The sequence below is a fragment of the Bos javanicus genome, chromosome 4, assembly GCF_032452875.1.
Source record: "Bos javanicus breed banteng chromosome 4, ARS-OSU_banteng_1.0, whole genome shotgun sequence".
NCBI lineage: Eukaryota > Metazoa > Chordata > Mammalia > Artiodactyla > Bovidae > Bos > Bos javanicus.
In genome coordinates, this window is record NC_083871.1 from 31,831,444 (window position 1) to 31,847,935 (window position 16,492).

The window sequence follows — 16,492 nt, forward strand, 5'->3', positions numbered from 1 at the left end:
CACGACTATTTTTGCAACTCTTCTCAGTCTAAAATTACCTAAAAATAAAAATATTACCCCCAAACCATAAAACCCTCCTTTCACCCACATAATACCATACTTTAGCAACAGAAAAAAACTATCAAAGAGACAGTTTTGCTGCAGGAACAGGCTACCACATTTTCGACTACTAAATCATTTCCCAAATCCTCTTTTCATCTTGAAATTGGGTCAGGAATCCTGGAGTCTTTCTTCCCCTTCTCCTTCCTTCTTCGGATTTCTAAATCAGGAGTTCCCGCTGACTGCATGCAGCGGGCGCTGTCTCCCACGCGGTCCCACGCCCCGCCCACAGGCAAGGCCCCAGGCGGAGGGCTGTGCCCCTTCTCTGCCTCCACTGCAGGTCGGGGGAAAGTGGGTTCCCCCAGAGGTACTACAGCTGTTAGGATGTCTGCAAACCCTTCTAGAATTTTTGTTGAGAAAAGCAAGGCAGAGGAATCTCACCCAGAGCAAGGCTTGTGGGGCTTGGGGTTCAGGACCCCCAGCTGTCTCACTTTCTGAGGAAAATCACTCCCATCTCCGAATGTATAAATAAACTAATAGCGGATAACGAAGAAAAAGCCATCTGTTGCCGAGTGAGCACGCTGCCAAACCGTGACATTTCATAACGCCTGTCTACATCTTCTATCTTCCCACAAGGCAGAGTTAAAAAAAATTTTTTTTTTAAATCTGAAGGCAGATATTTTACCTCACGAAGGTGTTAGCTGTGGAATGAGGAGACTTTTCATAAAGTCAGACTAACTGACTTTTCAGTTAGTGCAAAAGGGAAACGCCAGTCTTTGATTAATATAAAAGGTTTGCAGACTGTTGGTAAGAATCATTGGCAATGATAACTACTCTCAAAAATAGTTAAGGGAAGGACAGGCTTCTTACCGAAAAAAGAGGGAGTGGTCAGGGCGAGAACCCATGAACCACAAAAACCAGGTACTCAGGCAGACACCGTCTAGGTGGGAATACTTTGAATAGACTCAAGACACTGTGGAAATGCTTATGCTGTGAGGCTCAGGGATTCCTGAGACTTTGGGGATGAGAGAATTAACATTACTGTCCCTTTCTCCAGGCCTTAAGTCAGCTTCTTACAGCATCTGGGCACCCTTCAACCTGGCTAGTCAGCTCTGAAGGCCTCTGCCCAACAGCTCAATGCAGAGGCTAAGTCCCAAACAAGTAGCTGTTGGAACTTTTGCCCCAGGGGATGACAGCTTGCAACTGTGGATCTGAATTCAAGTGAGAACCCTCTTCTGACTGTAAGCCACTAGTCACAAAGGCTTCGAACGAACCAACATATCTGGAAGTAAGATCAGCTCCCTGGCACCTGCCTGTGATTGTCCAGGAAGCCTCTTAGTATCCCCATCTCTCATGGCAGGAGGAGAATGTACAGCTGAGCCCTCCAGGCCTGATGGCAGGGCTGTACATACCTCAACTCACTTCACCACGACCCCAAGAAGTGGCTTCCTGCCAGGCCCCTGTGCTTCTCCCCCTAATGGGCACCTGGCCATCTCCATGGTCAGCAAGTGGGTGGAGGGGGTGGGAGTGGAGGTGGGGGTGGGGGGCTGGACTGGGTTTCCGGGTTGCCGTCACGTGGGGTCTTGAGTAGCTAGCTACATCTCGATGCTTCTCTTCAGGCAGCTAGGGGAAGTCTTGCCTAAACTTCAGTGCATTAGATCTCATTGCTACACTCCAGGTACCACAAACCTGGGGCATCAGTAATGCCCATTTAACCCCTCTCAGTTTCTGTGGCTCAGGAGTCTGGGCACGGTGTGGCTGGATCTTCTGCTCAGGGTGCAGAGGCTACAACCAGGCTGTGAGTTGGGCTGGGTTCTCATCTGGGGACGTGACTGGAGAAAACCTGCTTCCGAGTTTACTGGAGTTGTTAGCAGCACCAGCCCTGGTGGCTGTGGGACTCAGGGCTCTGAGCTATTGCTGGGAGCCATGTTCAGCTGCTAGAGGTCACACCCTGCCCTGCCATGCGGTCATCTCACATCATGGCAGCTTACTGTTTCAAAGCCACATGGAGCGTCTCTTTCACCAGTCTGCTAAGTTACCTGAGCTACCTGCTAACATCCATCACCTTCGCACGTACTGTAACCCAGCCAAGGGAGTGACATCATAGCCTCTAACATCTTCCATTGGTTGCAAGCAGGACAGAGGCGCCACCTGCACTGAGAGGGAGGGGTGTGACCTGGGGGCTACCGTAGTTTTGTCTCCCACACTCAGACACTTTCGTATTTGATTCAGATTATAGGATTTGATTTCCTTTTTGATCCATCTTGCGGAGTCTGAACTGGCCTAGATTTCTGTTGCTGATCCCTAATTGCTTACCCCGTACACTCTCTCCTTCCAGATGCTCTTACATGATGCAACTGAACACGTTGGTGACAACCAGCTTTCATGAATGAATGCCATCTGCAGTCTAAGGGCGCCGACTGAGAAGGAGTAAGATTGAGAAACCGACTGTCCACGGTCACACAGATTACAATACAGATGAAATGTGACCCGTGTCCACTTGATTCCAAATCCAAACCATGCCTATTAGGATAACGATAATAATTCCATGCATCTCCAGGACCAATAACAAAATAATGCCTTAAGTTGTAATTAGTAAATTCAACAGTACTACAGAAATATCAACTACAATTTTCATTCATTGAGTTGCCATATGATCCACCAATTTTACTCCTGGGCAAAAGGAGGACGAAAATATAATTGAGAAAAATACGTGCCCCACTATGCTAATAGTGGCAGAATTTCCGACACACAAGAAATAGAAAAAATGTAAATTTAACAAAAAATGGATGCATAAAGAAGATGTGGCACATATATACAATGGAATATACAAATATCAATTAATTAATCGATGAATCAATTAATTCAGAGAAAAATGGGTGAATATTAATTAAAGCAAAAAGTGAAGTCAGAAAACCAAACATCATATGATACCATGAATATCTGGGAGGCAAAAGTGAGAAAAAACGTGTCAGCAATAAGGCCACCTGCACTCGCCATCTATATTATTTCAAATCTCTTTCAGTTCAGTCAGTTCAGTTCAGTTGCTCAGTCGTGTCCGACTCTTTGCCACCCCATGAATTGCAGCATGCCAGGCCTCCCTGTCCATCACCAACTCCCGGAATTCACTCAAACTCATGTCCATCGAGTCAGTGATGCCATCCAGCCATCTCATCCTCTGTCGTCCCCTTCTCCTCCTGCCCCCAATCCCTCCCAGTATCAGAGTCTTTTCCAACGAGTCAACTCTTCGCATGAGGTGGCCAAAGTACTGGAGTTTCAGCTTTAGCATCATTCCTTCCAAAGAACACCCAGGACTGATCTCCTTTAGGATGGACTGGTTGGATCTCCTTGCAGTCCAGGGGACTCTCAAGAGTCTTCTCCAGCACCGCAGTTCAAAAGCATCAATTCTTTGGCACTCAGCTTTCTTCACAGTCCAACTCTCACATCCATACATGACCACAGGAAAAACCACACCAAGGCAGGCCTTGAACCATGAAACAACACTAGTGCACCCAGGGATGGGGGACGGATTGGGCTGGAAGAGCTTTGAAAAGTCACCTGTTCTGCCCCTCTCCCCGCGGGGGGGTTCCCACCTCCGGCCTCTGTCTTTAGAGTTGCCTTACCTTTGGACAACACCTTCAGATGAGCAGAGGAGAGAGGTGGGCATTGCTTGCTAGGGTGGAGGATACTGGGAAAAGAAGGGAGGAGACACAACCCCTACGCAGTTTGTTCTGGCCCTTTACAGTCTCATTTACAACCAGGGAAGGCAACTTTCTCGAAGGTTCTCGGTCCCCAATCAGCAGAGTTGAAAATCAAGAAGTGCTGCCGCCTTGTGGGCGTTTCTCCCAACACCACAATTCAGATCCAGGCTTCTGGGAACTGAATACTCCAAGGCCTTAGGGGCTGTAAATGACACCTGCTTTCAAAAATCCTTAAGAAGGATACTCAAGGAAAACGACGAAAGGGATAGGTTGTCGGGAAGCCTATTTCAGCCAGTAAAGTTTCAGTTCAGTTCAGTTCAGTCGCTCAGTCGTGTCCGACTCTTTGCGACCCCATGAGTCGCAGCACGCCAGGCCTCCCTGTCCATCACCAACTCCTGGAGTTCACTCAGACTCACGTCCATCGAGTCAGTGATGCCATCCAGCCATCTCATCCTCTGTCGTCCCCTTCTCCTCCTGCCCCCAATCCCTCCCCACATTATAAGAGGAAAAGTGTAGAACCGCAGGGAATCATCCCACCCAGCATCTCTTTCCTGACAAATGCAAATGAAAGGTCAGAGGAGGAACCACCTGCCCCCAGGCAAGGCGGCCATCATCACTGAGTCTGCGCACAGGTATACTTGGGAGGGCGGACAGCAGACGGAACATTCGAGCCCACTGGCGCGGGTGTCACTGGAATCAGCCACAGTGAGGACTGAATGAGAGGACATAACGCCAAAAAGACCAGACGTAGCATATGATGTGACACTCTCCCCACCCGGTGATCGCGTGGAGACACCTCCAAAAAGACGTGCATCCCGACGGTCTCTGCTGCACTATTTAAAAGAGGAAAAACGTGGAGGCAACCATCATGTCCGGGACGTGACTGCATCCAGGAGACGCGATGCCCAGTTACAAGCGCACGTTTCTCAGCCGTAGATCAGAATGAAACAACAGCATTTGAGCTACAGGGACGGGTCCAACTAGATGAAGGAATGCACACAGTGGGAGACAAAGACGGCACGGTATCATTCATAGGTGAGCTCAAGCACCTGAACCAGACGGACTTATTTAAAAAGGAGGGACAGACACAGAGTTAGCAAACAGACCTAGTGTTACTGAGGGGACAAAAGAGGAAGGATAAAACAGGCAGATGCCCTTACCCTACACGCACTCACATAGGTAGACTGGGTCACCAAAGATAACCTACCGCATAGCACAGAGAACTGTGGTCCACGACACTGTAATACCCTATCCGTGCAAGGATCTGGAGAAGACCGGATATACCTCCACCTATACCTGAATCAAGGTGTTGTACAAATGCAATAAACACAACACTGTCCATCAACTATACCCCAACGTGAACAGACATTATTTAACCGCTGTAAAAAAAAAAAAAAAGACTAGTCCCCTCAGGCCTCGGGAATCAGACTTGGGTCACATCGCTGGAGCCTGAGCAGCCTTGCCTCCCTCGGCTGGATGCTCCTAGGGCTGAGGGAGCCGAGGAGGTTGTGCCACTCGTGATCCTCTCACCGTAGACCTGTCTGTACCCCCTTCCGGAGCAAAGCACAATCTCCAGACCCAGTTTGTCCCTTCACCATTCAAACAGCCCTAGGGAACCCAGATAATGGAGGACATACTGGGATCAAAGAGCTTTGAAAAGCTGCCTGGTCTGCATATCTTCCGTTGAGGGGGTTCCCACCTCTGGCCTCGGACATTAGTGTCGCCTTACCTCTGGATGGCGGCACCTTCAGAGGAGCAGAATAGAGGGGGTGGCGACTGGTCTCAGTGGGGATGAATTGGAGGGGCTGAACGGTAATAAGGATACTACAAATAAGACACAACCCACTGGCAGTGTGTTCTGGCACTCTTCGCTCACATTTACAACCCACATTTACAACCCAGAAGACCAACTTTCAGGAAGGTTCTCCTTTCCCAAATAGAGGGTTGACAATCGGGAAGTGCTGCCGCCTTGTGGCCGCTTCTAGCAACAACACCCTTCAACCTGGGACTTGTGGGAACTGAACATGAACACTCACAAGGCTTAAGGGGTTGTAAATGACACCTGTCCCCAAGCATGGGCCTCGAGCTGATACCGAACACAATCTCCAGGAGGGAGGGCTTTCAGGAAGTTCTTTTCAGCTGGGAAATTTTGTTCTCAGTATAAAAGGAAAAATGTAAAATCACTGGGAATCATGGTGGAAGAAGTCTAGCACTTGTTTCCCCACAAATATAAATGAATGTTCCAAAGTGAGATCACCCACTGCCAGCCAAGACGGCCATCATCGCACACTCAGCACGCATTTCATGCTGGGGTTGGGGGGGTAGAGCAGAGGAAAGGGTCCTGCACGCTCCTGGCTGGGTAACTGGAATCAGCCACAGTGCGGAGTAACGGGGGACCAAAACCCAGATGCCCTGAGGCAGCATTTGACACCGCACTCTCCCCATTGAATGTGTGCTCCGATACACCTGTGGTGCAAAAGACGTGCACCCCAACCATCCCTGACGCTCTATTTAGAAGAGGCAAGCTGGGAGTCAACCATAATGTCCCTGACAGACGATCGCATCCAGGAGATACAATGCCCAGTCACAAGCAGGTGTCGCTCAGCAACAGGTCAGAATGAAATAATACCTTCTGCAGCTACGGGGATGGGTCCTACTAAGTGAAGGAAATCAGACAGTGCAAGACAAAGACCGCACGGTATCATTCATAGGCCACCTGCAACCGACGGATTCGTTTAAAAAGGAGGAACAGAGTTAGCAAACAGACTTAGTGTTATGGAGGGGACAAAAGAGGAGGGACGAGACGGGCAGACGCACTCACCGCACACAAACTCACATATGTAAACTAGATCACCAAGAAAACCCACGGTACAGCACAAGGAACCGTGGTACATGACACTGTGTAATACCCCATCCATGCAAGGCATCTAGAAAAGACTAGATACAGCACCACCTAAACATCTATTTCTGCTTTATTGACTATGCCAAAGCCTTTGACTGTGTGGATCACAATAAACTGTGGAAAATTCTGAAAGAGATGGGAATACTAGACCACCTGACCGGCCTCTTGAGAAACCTGTATGCAGGTCAGGAAGCAACAGTTAGAACTGGCCATGGAACAACAGACTGGTTCCAAATAGGAAAAGGAGTACGTCAAGGCTGTATATTGTCACCCTGCTTATTTAACTTCTATGCAGAGTACATCATGAGAAACGCTGGGCTGGATGAAGCACAAGCTGGAATCAAGATTGCTGGGAGAAATATCAATAACCTCAGATATGCAGATGATACCACCCTTATGGCAGAAAGTGAAGAGGAACTCAAAAGCCTCTTGATGAAAGTGAAAGAGGAGAGTGAAAAAGTTGGCTTCAAGCTCAACATTCAGAAAACAAAGATCATGGCATCTGATCCCATCACTTCATGGGAAATAGATGGGGAAACAGTGGAAATAGTGTCAGACTTTATTTTTGGGGGCTCCGAAATCACTGCAGATGGTGATTGCAGCCATGAAATTAAAAGACGCTTGCTCCTTGGAAGAAAAGTTATGACCAACCTAGATAGCATATTCAAAAGCAGAGACATTACTTTGCCAACAAAGGTCCGTCTAGTCAAGGCTATGGTTTTTCCAGTAGTCACGTATGGATGTGAGAGTTGGACAGTGAAGAAAGCTGAGCACCAAAGAATTGATGCTTTTGAACTGTGGTGTTGGAGAAGACTCTTTAGAGTCCCTTGGACTGCAAGGAGATCCAACCAGTCCATTCTAAAGGAGATCAGTCCTGGGTGTTCTTTGGAAGGAATGATGCTAAAGCTGAAACTCCAGTACTTTGGCCACCTCATGTGAAGAGTTGACTCATTGGAAAAGACTCTGATGCTGGGAGGGATTGGGGGCAGGAGGAGAAGGGGACGACAGAGGATGAGATGGCTGGATGGCATCACTGACCCGATGGGCGTGAGTCTGAGTGAACTCCGGGAGTTGGTGATGGACAGGGAGGCCTGGCGTGCTGCAGTTCATGAGGTCGCAAAGAGTCTGAGCGACTGAACTGAACTGAACTGACACCTGAATCAAGGTGTTGTACAAATGCAACAAACACAACATTGTCCATCAGCTAGACTCCAACGTGAACAGACATTAATTTAACCGCTGAAAAAAAAGATGCCTACTTTAGTCCCCTCAGGCCCCAGGAATCAGACTTGGGTCACATCATGGGAGTCTGGGCAGCCTTGCCTCCCGGACTGGACACTGCTGGGGGAGCTGAGGACGATGTGCACCCGTGACTCTCCTCACAGTAGACCTGTCCCGTACTCGCTTCGGGAGCAAAGCACAATCTCCAGACCCAGTTTGTCCCTGCAGGATTCACATAACCCCAGTGCACCCAGAGAATGGAGGACATATTGGAGTGGAAGATGTTTGAAAAGTTGCCTGGTCTGCGCATCTCCTTTAGAGGTGGGGGTTGGGGGGCGGAGTTCCCACCTCCAGACTCGGTACTTAAGAGTCTCTTACCTTTGGATGGTAGTACCTAGAGAGGAGCGGAAGAGAAGGGTGGGATTGCTCTCGGGGTGGGGATGACTTGGTGGGGCTGAATGGCAATGAGGATACTAAGGATAAGGCACACCCCCTTGGCCATGTGTTCTGGCACTTTCTGCTCACATTTACAACCCAGCAAACCAACTTTCAGGAAGGTTCTCCTTCCCCAACAGCAGCGTTGAAAAATCGGGAAGTGCTGCCGCCTTGTGGCCATTTCTCGCAACAACTCCTCTCAACCCCGGGTTTCTGGGAACCGAATACTCAGAAGCCTTCAGTTCAGTTCAGTTCAGTCGCTCAGTCGTGTCCGACTCTATGCGACCCCATGAACTGCAGCACGCCAGGCCTCCCTGTCTATCACCAACTCCCGGAGTTCACCCAAATTCACGTCCATCGAGTCAGTGTTGCCAACCAGCCATCTCATCTTCTGTCGTTCCCTTCTCCTCCTGCCCCCCATCCCTCCCAGCATCACAGTCTTTTCCAATGAGTCAACTCTTCGCATGAGGTGGCCAAAGTACTGGAGTTTCAGCTTTAGCATCATTCCTTCCAAAGAACATCCAGGGCTGATTTCCTTTAGGATGGACTGGTTGGATCTCCTTGCAGTCCAAGGGACTCTCAAGAGTCTTCTCCAACACCACAGTTCAAAAGCATCAATTCTTCGGTGCTCAGCTTTCTTCACAGGCCAACTCTCACATCCATACATGATTACTGGAAAAACCATAGCCTTGACTAGACGAACTTTTGTTGACAAAGTAATGTCTCTGCTTTTGAATATGCTATCTAGGTTGGTCATAACTTTTCTTCCAAGGAGTAAGCGTCTTTTAATTTCATGGCTGCAATCACCATCTGCAGTGATTTTGGAGCCCAAAAAATAAAGTCTGACACTGTTTTCACTGTTTCCCCACCTCAGAAGCCTTAAGAGGTTCTAAACAATACCTGTCGTCAAGCATGGGACTTGAGCTGCATACTGAACATAAACCTGAAAGAGGACAGGCTTTCAGGAAGCGCTTTCAGCCGGGAAATTTTGCTCACCCTCAGTATAAGTAAAAATGTAAAACCACAAGGAAAGACGGAGAGAGTGCAGCACATATTTCCCTTACGAATGCAAATGAGTGCTCCAAGGTGGATTCACCTGCTGCCAAGACCATATTCAAACACTGCACACATTTCATGCTGAGCTTGGGGGAACAGAGCAGAGGGAACGGTCCTGCACGCTTTCGTGTGCACAACTGACGTCAGCCACAGTGGGAATAGCGTGGGGGCCTAACACCCACATGCCCCGAGGCAGCATTTGATGCAGCGCTCTCCCCACTGTATGCGTGCTGTGCATGAACTGTATGCGTGAACTGTGGTCAACAAAGTCATGTCATACCCTATTTGTGCAAGGATCTAAAAAGACTGGCTAGACCTCCGCCTGTCCCTGAATCAAGGTGTACAACTGCAAGAAACACAACATTGTTCATCAACTACTCCAACATGAAACAGACGTTAATTTAACCACTGAAAAAAAAATAACTACTGTAGTCCCCTCCGGCCCTGGGAATCAGACTTGGGTCACATCGCTGGAGCCTGAGCAGGCTCGCCTCCCTTGGCTGGATGCTCCTGGGACAGAGGGAGCTGAGGACCACGTGCACCCATGATCCTCCTCACGGTAGACCTGTCCTGTACACCCTTCGCGAGAAAAGCACAATCTCCAGACCCAGTTTCACTCTCTACAACTAAAACAACCCTAGTGCACCCAGAGGATGGGGGACCTTTTGGGCTGGAAGAGCTTCCAAAAGTCATGCAGTAGCACGTCTGCCATTGATGGTGTTTCCACCTCCGGTCTCCGGCCTTAAGAGTCTCCTTACCTCTTGAAGACAGCATTTTCATTAGAACTCAAAAGAGGGCGTGTGCATTGGTCTAGGCATGGGGGTTGCTTGGTGGTGCCGAATGGTACTGGATAAGAAGGGATGAGACACAACCCCTTAGGAGTTTCTTCTGGTCTTTCTATTCTGATTTACATACCAGAAACAGGACTTTGACCAAGCCTCTGTTCCATCCACATTAAGGATAGCAGGAATGAAGAAGTGCTGCCACCTTGTGGCCATTCCTCTCAATAACATCTTTCAAACTTGGTCTGATGGGAATTTAGGTATAATACTCACAAGGACTAAGCATTGTAATGACATTTGTCCTCAAGCAGTGACCTAGGTAGGTAACTGAATAAAGACTTCAGATGGCGCCAGGTGTTACGAATCCAATTTCATAATGTGAAGTTTTCTCACATTCTTTTTAAAAGAAAAAAGAAATATCACAGGGAAGAATATTGACTTCCTTCCATGACTTCCTTCCATGACTGCCTCTCCTTCCCTGAGAGATGCAAATCAGTGCAACAAGGAGGAATCACTTGCAACTAGTCAGGCCAGGCATCATCGACCAGTCTGCAGGAATACATGCTGGGGAGATCACGGGGCAAGGGGAACTCTCCCAGCCCACGTCTGTGATGGCAGCTGGAAGCAGCCACTGTGGAGGAAATCATGCAGGGTCCTTAAGGCCAGAAGGATAGAGGTACCATATCATCCAGCTATCCCACTCCTGGGTTTATGTCAGGAAACAGTGATAACCTGAATTTCCAGCTGTACCTTGACATTACTAGTTATTAGGTGTTTACTCTGCCAGACTCATTGCTTAACATTTAACATGCATCATGCCATTCAAACCTCCCTCCATTAGCTCTGTGAGGGGTTACTGTCAGGACCCCACCATAAAGAAGTTAATGAGGTCATAGGTAGTAGTTGGACTTGCACTATAAATTGACTCTTCCTAGCACTATGAGCGACTTCACTTTCACTTTTCACTTTCATGCATTGGAGAAGGAAATGGCAACCCACTCCAGTGTTCTTGCCTGGAGAATCCCAGGAACGGGGGAGCCTGGTGGGCTGCTGTCTCTGGGGTCGCACAGAGTCGGACACAACTAAAGCGACTTAGCAGCAGCAGCAGCAGCACTATGAAGGTACAGGACGGTCAATAAATACTTTGGACAGGAATGATAAAAGGGAACTGTTATGATTTGAATTGTGTCTTCCAAATTCATGTATGAGTCCTAACCCCAGTAGCTGTGAACCTGACCTTAAATGAAAAATAGGGTCTTTGCAGATAATCATGTTAAAAAGGTCATTAGGACTGGCCCTAATCCAAAAGGGCTGGTGTCCTTGTAAGAATGGGAAATTTGGACAAAGAGAGCCATGCACACAGGAATGATGCCACTTGAAGATGAAGGTCAAGATCAGGGTGATGCATCTACAAGCCAAGACATGCCAGAGATTGCCAACAAACCACTAGAGCTCAGAGGGAGGCATGAAACAGATTCTTTCAAGACCAACCTCGCCGCCAACTCAGTCTCCAACTTCTCTCCTCCAGAGCCTTGAGACAAAATTTAGTTGTTCTAAACCATCCAGTCTGTGGGACCTTGTGAAGAGCCTTGCAAAACTGATATGCTAAATCACTTCAGTCGTGTCCGACTCTGTGCGACCCCAGAGACGGCAGCCCACCAGGCTCCCCTGTTCCTGGGATTCTCCAGGCAAGAACACTGGAGTGGGTTGCCATTTCCTTCTCCAATGCATGAAAGTGAAAACTGAAAGTGAAGTCGCCCAGTTGTGTCTGACCCTCAGCGACCCCATGGACTGCAGCCTTCCAGGCTCCTCCATCCATGGGATTTTCCAGGCAAGAGTACTGGAGTGGGGTGCCATTGCCTTCTCCAGCAAAACTGATATAGGCAGTCATTATCATTTGAAGAGTCTGCTTACACTGTAGCCGCAGCTGACTGGAAGCATTTGTGAGAACACCAAAAAACTCAAGTGGGTCCTAATCCCACTTTACCAGTTGTGTGGCTTTAACACTCAAAAATGCCAAGCAGCTTACTTACCCAGTTGCCTTGTCTAGAAAAAGGGACCACCAGTCACCTCCTTGGAGTTGACATGCAATCCTTGATGCACTCTTGCACATAACCGTGGCCTATTCATTGGAAAGGATGACAGTCATACACGGTTATCACAAGAAGCGTCACTTTCCCTTCATCTAACCCTGTCCAGCTCTGCTCAGGATAAGGCCACTTATGTGCCCCCACAACTACCCTGTCCTGTAGCTTTGGAGGTTGACCTGTAAGGAACACAGCAATGTCCCCATTCTTGATTGCTGTCAGTTGGGATTGCACAAAAGAAGGCACCAGCAGATGATCAGGTGGTGAGAGAACAGAGATGCTGAGGCTTTTAGCCCCCTGGCGCCCTCCCCCTGGGTCATCAGGAGCTGACTGCGTCATCTGTGGGAAGCTTCAGTGACTGTCCGGCAAATGTTTATACAGCTGCCCTCTCAGGGTTCCTCTCAGAAATTCTGGCCTCCCCTAGTCCCTTCACACTTAGGAAGCAACAGATCCCTGCGAGGGTTCACTCCAGGACACTGCGCTAAACATGACCCATTTCTTTGTATTCCGCCTATACAGCTTGGTCAATAATCCTTTTGGTCAAAGCTCCTCAAAGTATCCAGTTTGAGTGTGCTAGCTTTGACCTGCCAAGACTCTTAACTGATTCAGGAATTAGTTGAGAAAGCCTCAAAATGCAATTCCGAGAATGTTTTGCTCATGTGTTTGGGGATTCCTGGATAAACTCCTTTGTTGGGGGAAACAGAACACAAGTAATTCATGACGTGCAGCAGCGTCATGATCACCCCACTATCTGCCAGTGGCTGCACAGGATCAAGTACAGGTGGAGTGTGAGACACGGGGAAGTCAAGTGATGGTCCGTCTTTGCTGTACTGAGAATAGTGATTGTGCTAAGAAAAAAAACAAAAAGGCACAGAAATACCATTCAGACTTTTTTTTAAAAAAGAAGGAGATCTTTCCACAACAACATGGATGGACTTGGAGGGTATTATACTAAGCAAAGTAAGTTAAAGACGAATACTATATGATTTAAGTAAGTTGAAGACAAATACTACATGATGTCATTTTTTTATGTTGTATTTTGTATCGGGGTATAGCCAATAGTTTCAGGTGAACATCTGAGGAACTGAGCCATTCGTATACATGTGTCCATTCTCCCCCAAACTCCCCTCCCATCAAGGCTGCCACATAACACTGAGCAGAGTTCCATGTGCTATACACTAGGTCCTTGTTGGTTACATACGTTATCACTTATCAGTTCAGTTCAGTCGCTCAGTCGTGTCTGACTCTTTGCTACCCCATGGACTGCAGCACGCCAGGCTTCCCTGTCCATCACCAACTTCCAGAGCTTGCTCAAACTCATGTCCATCGAGTTGGTGATGCCATCCAACCATCTCATCCTCTGTCATCCCCTTCTCCTCCCGCCTTCAATCTTTCCAAGCATCAGGGTCTTTTCCAATGAGTCAACTCTTCACATGAGGTGGCCAAAGGATTGGAGTTTCAGCTTCAGCATCAGTCCTTCCAATGAATACCCAGGACTGATTTCCTTTAGGATGGACTGGTTGGACCTCCTTGCAGTTCAAGGGACTCTCAAGAGTCCCCTCCAAACATCACAGTTCAAAAGCATCAATTCTTTGGCGCTTAGCTTTCTTCACAGTCCAACTCTCACATCCATACATGACTACTGGAAAAACCATAGCTTTGATTAGATGGACCTTTGTTGGCAAAGTAATGTCTCTGCTTTTTAATATGCTGTCTAGCTTGGACATAGCTTTTCTACCAAGGAGCAAGTGTCTTTTAATTTCATGGCTGCAATCACCATCTGCAGTGATTCTGGAGCCCCCAAAACTGAAGTCTCTCACTGTTTCTATTGTTCCCCTGTCCCCATCTATTTGCCATGAAGTGATAGGACCGGATGCCATGATCTTAATTTTCTGAATGTTGAGTTTTAAGCCAACTTTCTCACTCTCCTCTTTCACTTTCATCAAGAGGCTCTTTAGTTCTTCTTCATTTTCTTCCATAAGGGTAGTGTCGTCTGCATATCTGAGATTATTGATATTTCTCTCGGCAATCTTGATTACAGCTTGTGCTTCATCCAGCCTGGCATTTCACATGATGTATTCTGCATATAGGTTAAATTAGCAGGGTGACAATATACAGCCTTGACATACTCCTTCCCGATTTGGAACCAGTCTGTTGTTCCATGTCCAGTTCTAACTGTTGCTTCTTGACTTGCATACAGATTTCTCAGGAGGCAAGTGAGGTGGTCTGATGATATCATTTATAGGTGGAATGTTAAAAAACCAAATTCATAAAAACAGAGATCAGATTTGTGGTTAGCAGAGGGGAAATTGAGTGAAGGGGGTCAAAAGGTACACACTTTGAGTAATAAAATAAGTTCTAGGGATCTAATATAGAGCATGGTGACTGTGGTTCATGGTATTGTATTAAATACTTTAAACTTGCTAAAAGATTCAATCTTAAAAGTCTCTAACATAAAGCCCAACTATTATCTATATTTTTAAGGTTATTTGCCTCCACCACAACTCTATAATGGGGTTTCTCTGGTGGTTCAGGTGGTAAAGAATCCACCTGCAATGCCAGAGACCTGGGTTCAATCCCTGGGTTAGGAAGATCCCCTGGAGAAGGGAATGGCAACCCTCTCCAGTATTCTTGCCTAGAGAATTCCATAGAGAGAGGAGCCTGGCAGACTACAGACCATGGGATCACAAAGAGTCAGATACGACTGGGAGACTCACACTTTAACGGAGACACTGCGTAATGGTCAGCTGCTTGCTCTGCATCTCTTCCCAAATCTGTGTTCAGTAACAAGACATTTACAACCTGAAGTGAGCAGTGGTGAGAATATTTACAACCTGAAAGTGGCAAATGCTGTAAGTCAGGATATTTCTCACCAGATTGCTGCTTCTTAATCAGTTACCGGCATACCCCTCACTTGATAAGACTAAATTTATTTTTGTGGGTGTACTGGTCTGAGGTTCAGGATATAATATGTTTGCTCTGGAACTTGGGAGTGACATTAAGTTGAAACTTGGATCCAGCAGTAGCTGTACTCATTTGCTTTCACTGCTGTGGCAAATTGCCACACACTTAGTGGTTTAACATCAACAATACAGAGTATTATCTGGAACTCATTAAGTTTGGAAGGTCAAAAGCTCAAGATGGGTCTCCCTAGGCTAAATCAAGGTGTTGGCAGGACTGTGTTCCTCTCAGGAAGCTCTAGGGAGATGCATTTCTTGGCTTCAGTTCCCTTCTCCATCTTCCAAGCCAGCATCAGCAGATCGAATCCTCGTTGCAATGCTATCTTTCACATACTGACTTTCCTGCTTTCTCTTCTCCATTTAATGACCCATATAATCCCCAGTGGCTCAGATGGTAAAGAATCTGCCTGCAATGCAAAAGACTCAGGTCTTGATCCCTGGGTCAGGAAGATCCCCTGGAGAAGGGCATGGCAACCCACTCCAGCCCTCTTGCCTGGAGAATCCCATGGACAGAAGAGCCTGGTGGACTACAGTCCATGGGGTCACAAAGAGTCGGATATGACCGAAGCAGCCGAGCACACACGTGCACGTCCGCAGGCACGTGATTGCACTGGGACTACCGTCATGACCCAGGCCCCTCTCCTTATCTTAAGGTCAGCTGATAAGTCCCTTAATCCCATCTGCTACTCTGCTTCTTTCCATAGTAGCCTGCAGTCAGAGTGAATCATCAGAACCTTCCTGCAAAGCCTTAGGGAAATGGGAACATCAGGAATTCACTGGCAGACCTCATTTTATTGCACTTCAAATGCAGTGCTTTTTTTTTTATTTAAACAAATTGAAGGTTTGTGGCAACTCTGAATCAAGCAAGTCTATCAGCATCATTTCTCCAACAGCATTTGCTCACTTTGTCTCTCTGTGTCACATTTTGGTAATTTTCCCACTATTTCACAATTTTTTCATTATTATTGTACTTGCTATGGTGATCTGTGGTTAGTGACCTTTGATATTACTATCACAAAAAGATTATGACTTGCTAAAGTTCAGATTATTTTTTAGCAATAAAGCATTTTTAAATCAAGGTACATTTATTACATTTTAGTCATATGCTCTTACACACTTCTGGAGAAGGAAATGGCAGCCCACTCCAGTACTCTTGCCTGGAAAATCCCATGGATCTCGGAGCCCGGTAGGCTATCGTCCATGGTGTCGCAAAGAGTCGGACACGACTGAGCGACTTCACTTTATTACACACTTAATAGACATACAGCATAAAGGTGGGCTTCTCAGGTGGCACTGGTGGTAAAGAAGC

At 47.3% G+C, this 16,492-nt stretch overlaps 1 long non-coding RNA gene across 1 annotated transcript in view; it reads right to left on the minus strand.

The window, feature by feature from the left end:
- Positions 1-13,627, minus strand: part of LOC133246784 (uncharacterized) — a 56,885-nt gene extending 43,258 nt beyond the window's left edge. The window contains exon 1 of the long non-coding RNA XR_009736174.1: positions 12,170-13,627. This is a non-coding gene — a long non-coding RNA (uncharacterized LOC133246784). The remainder of the gene's footprint in view (positions 1-12,169) is intronic.
- Positions 13,628-16,492: the final 2,865 nt, after the last annotated feature.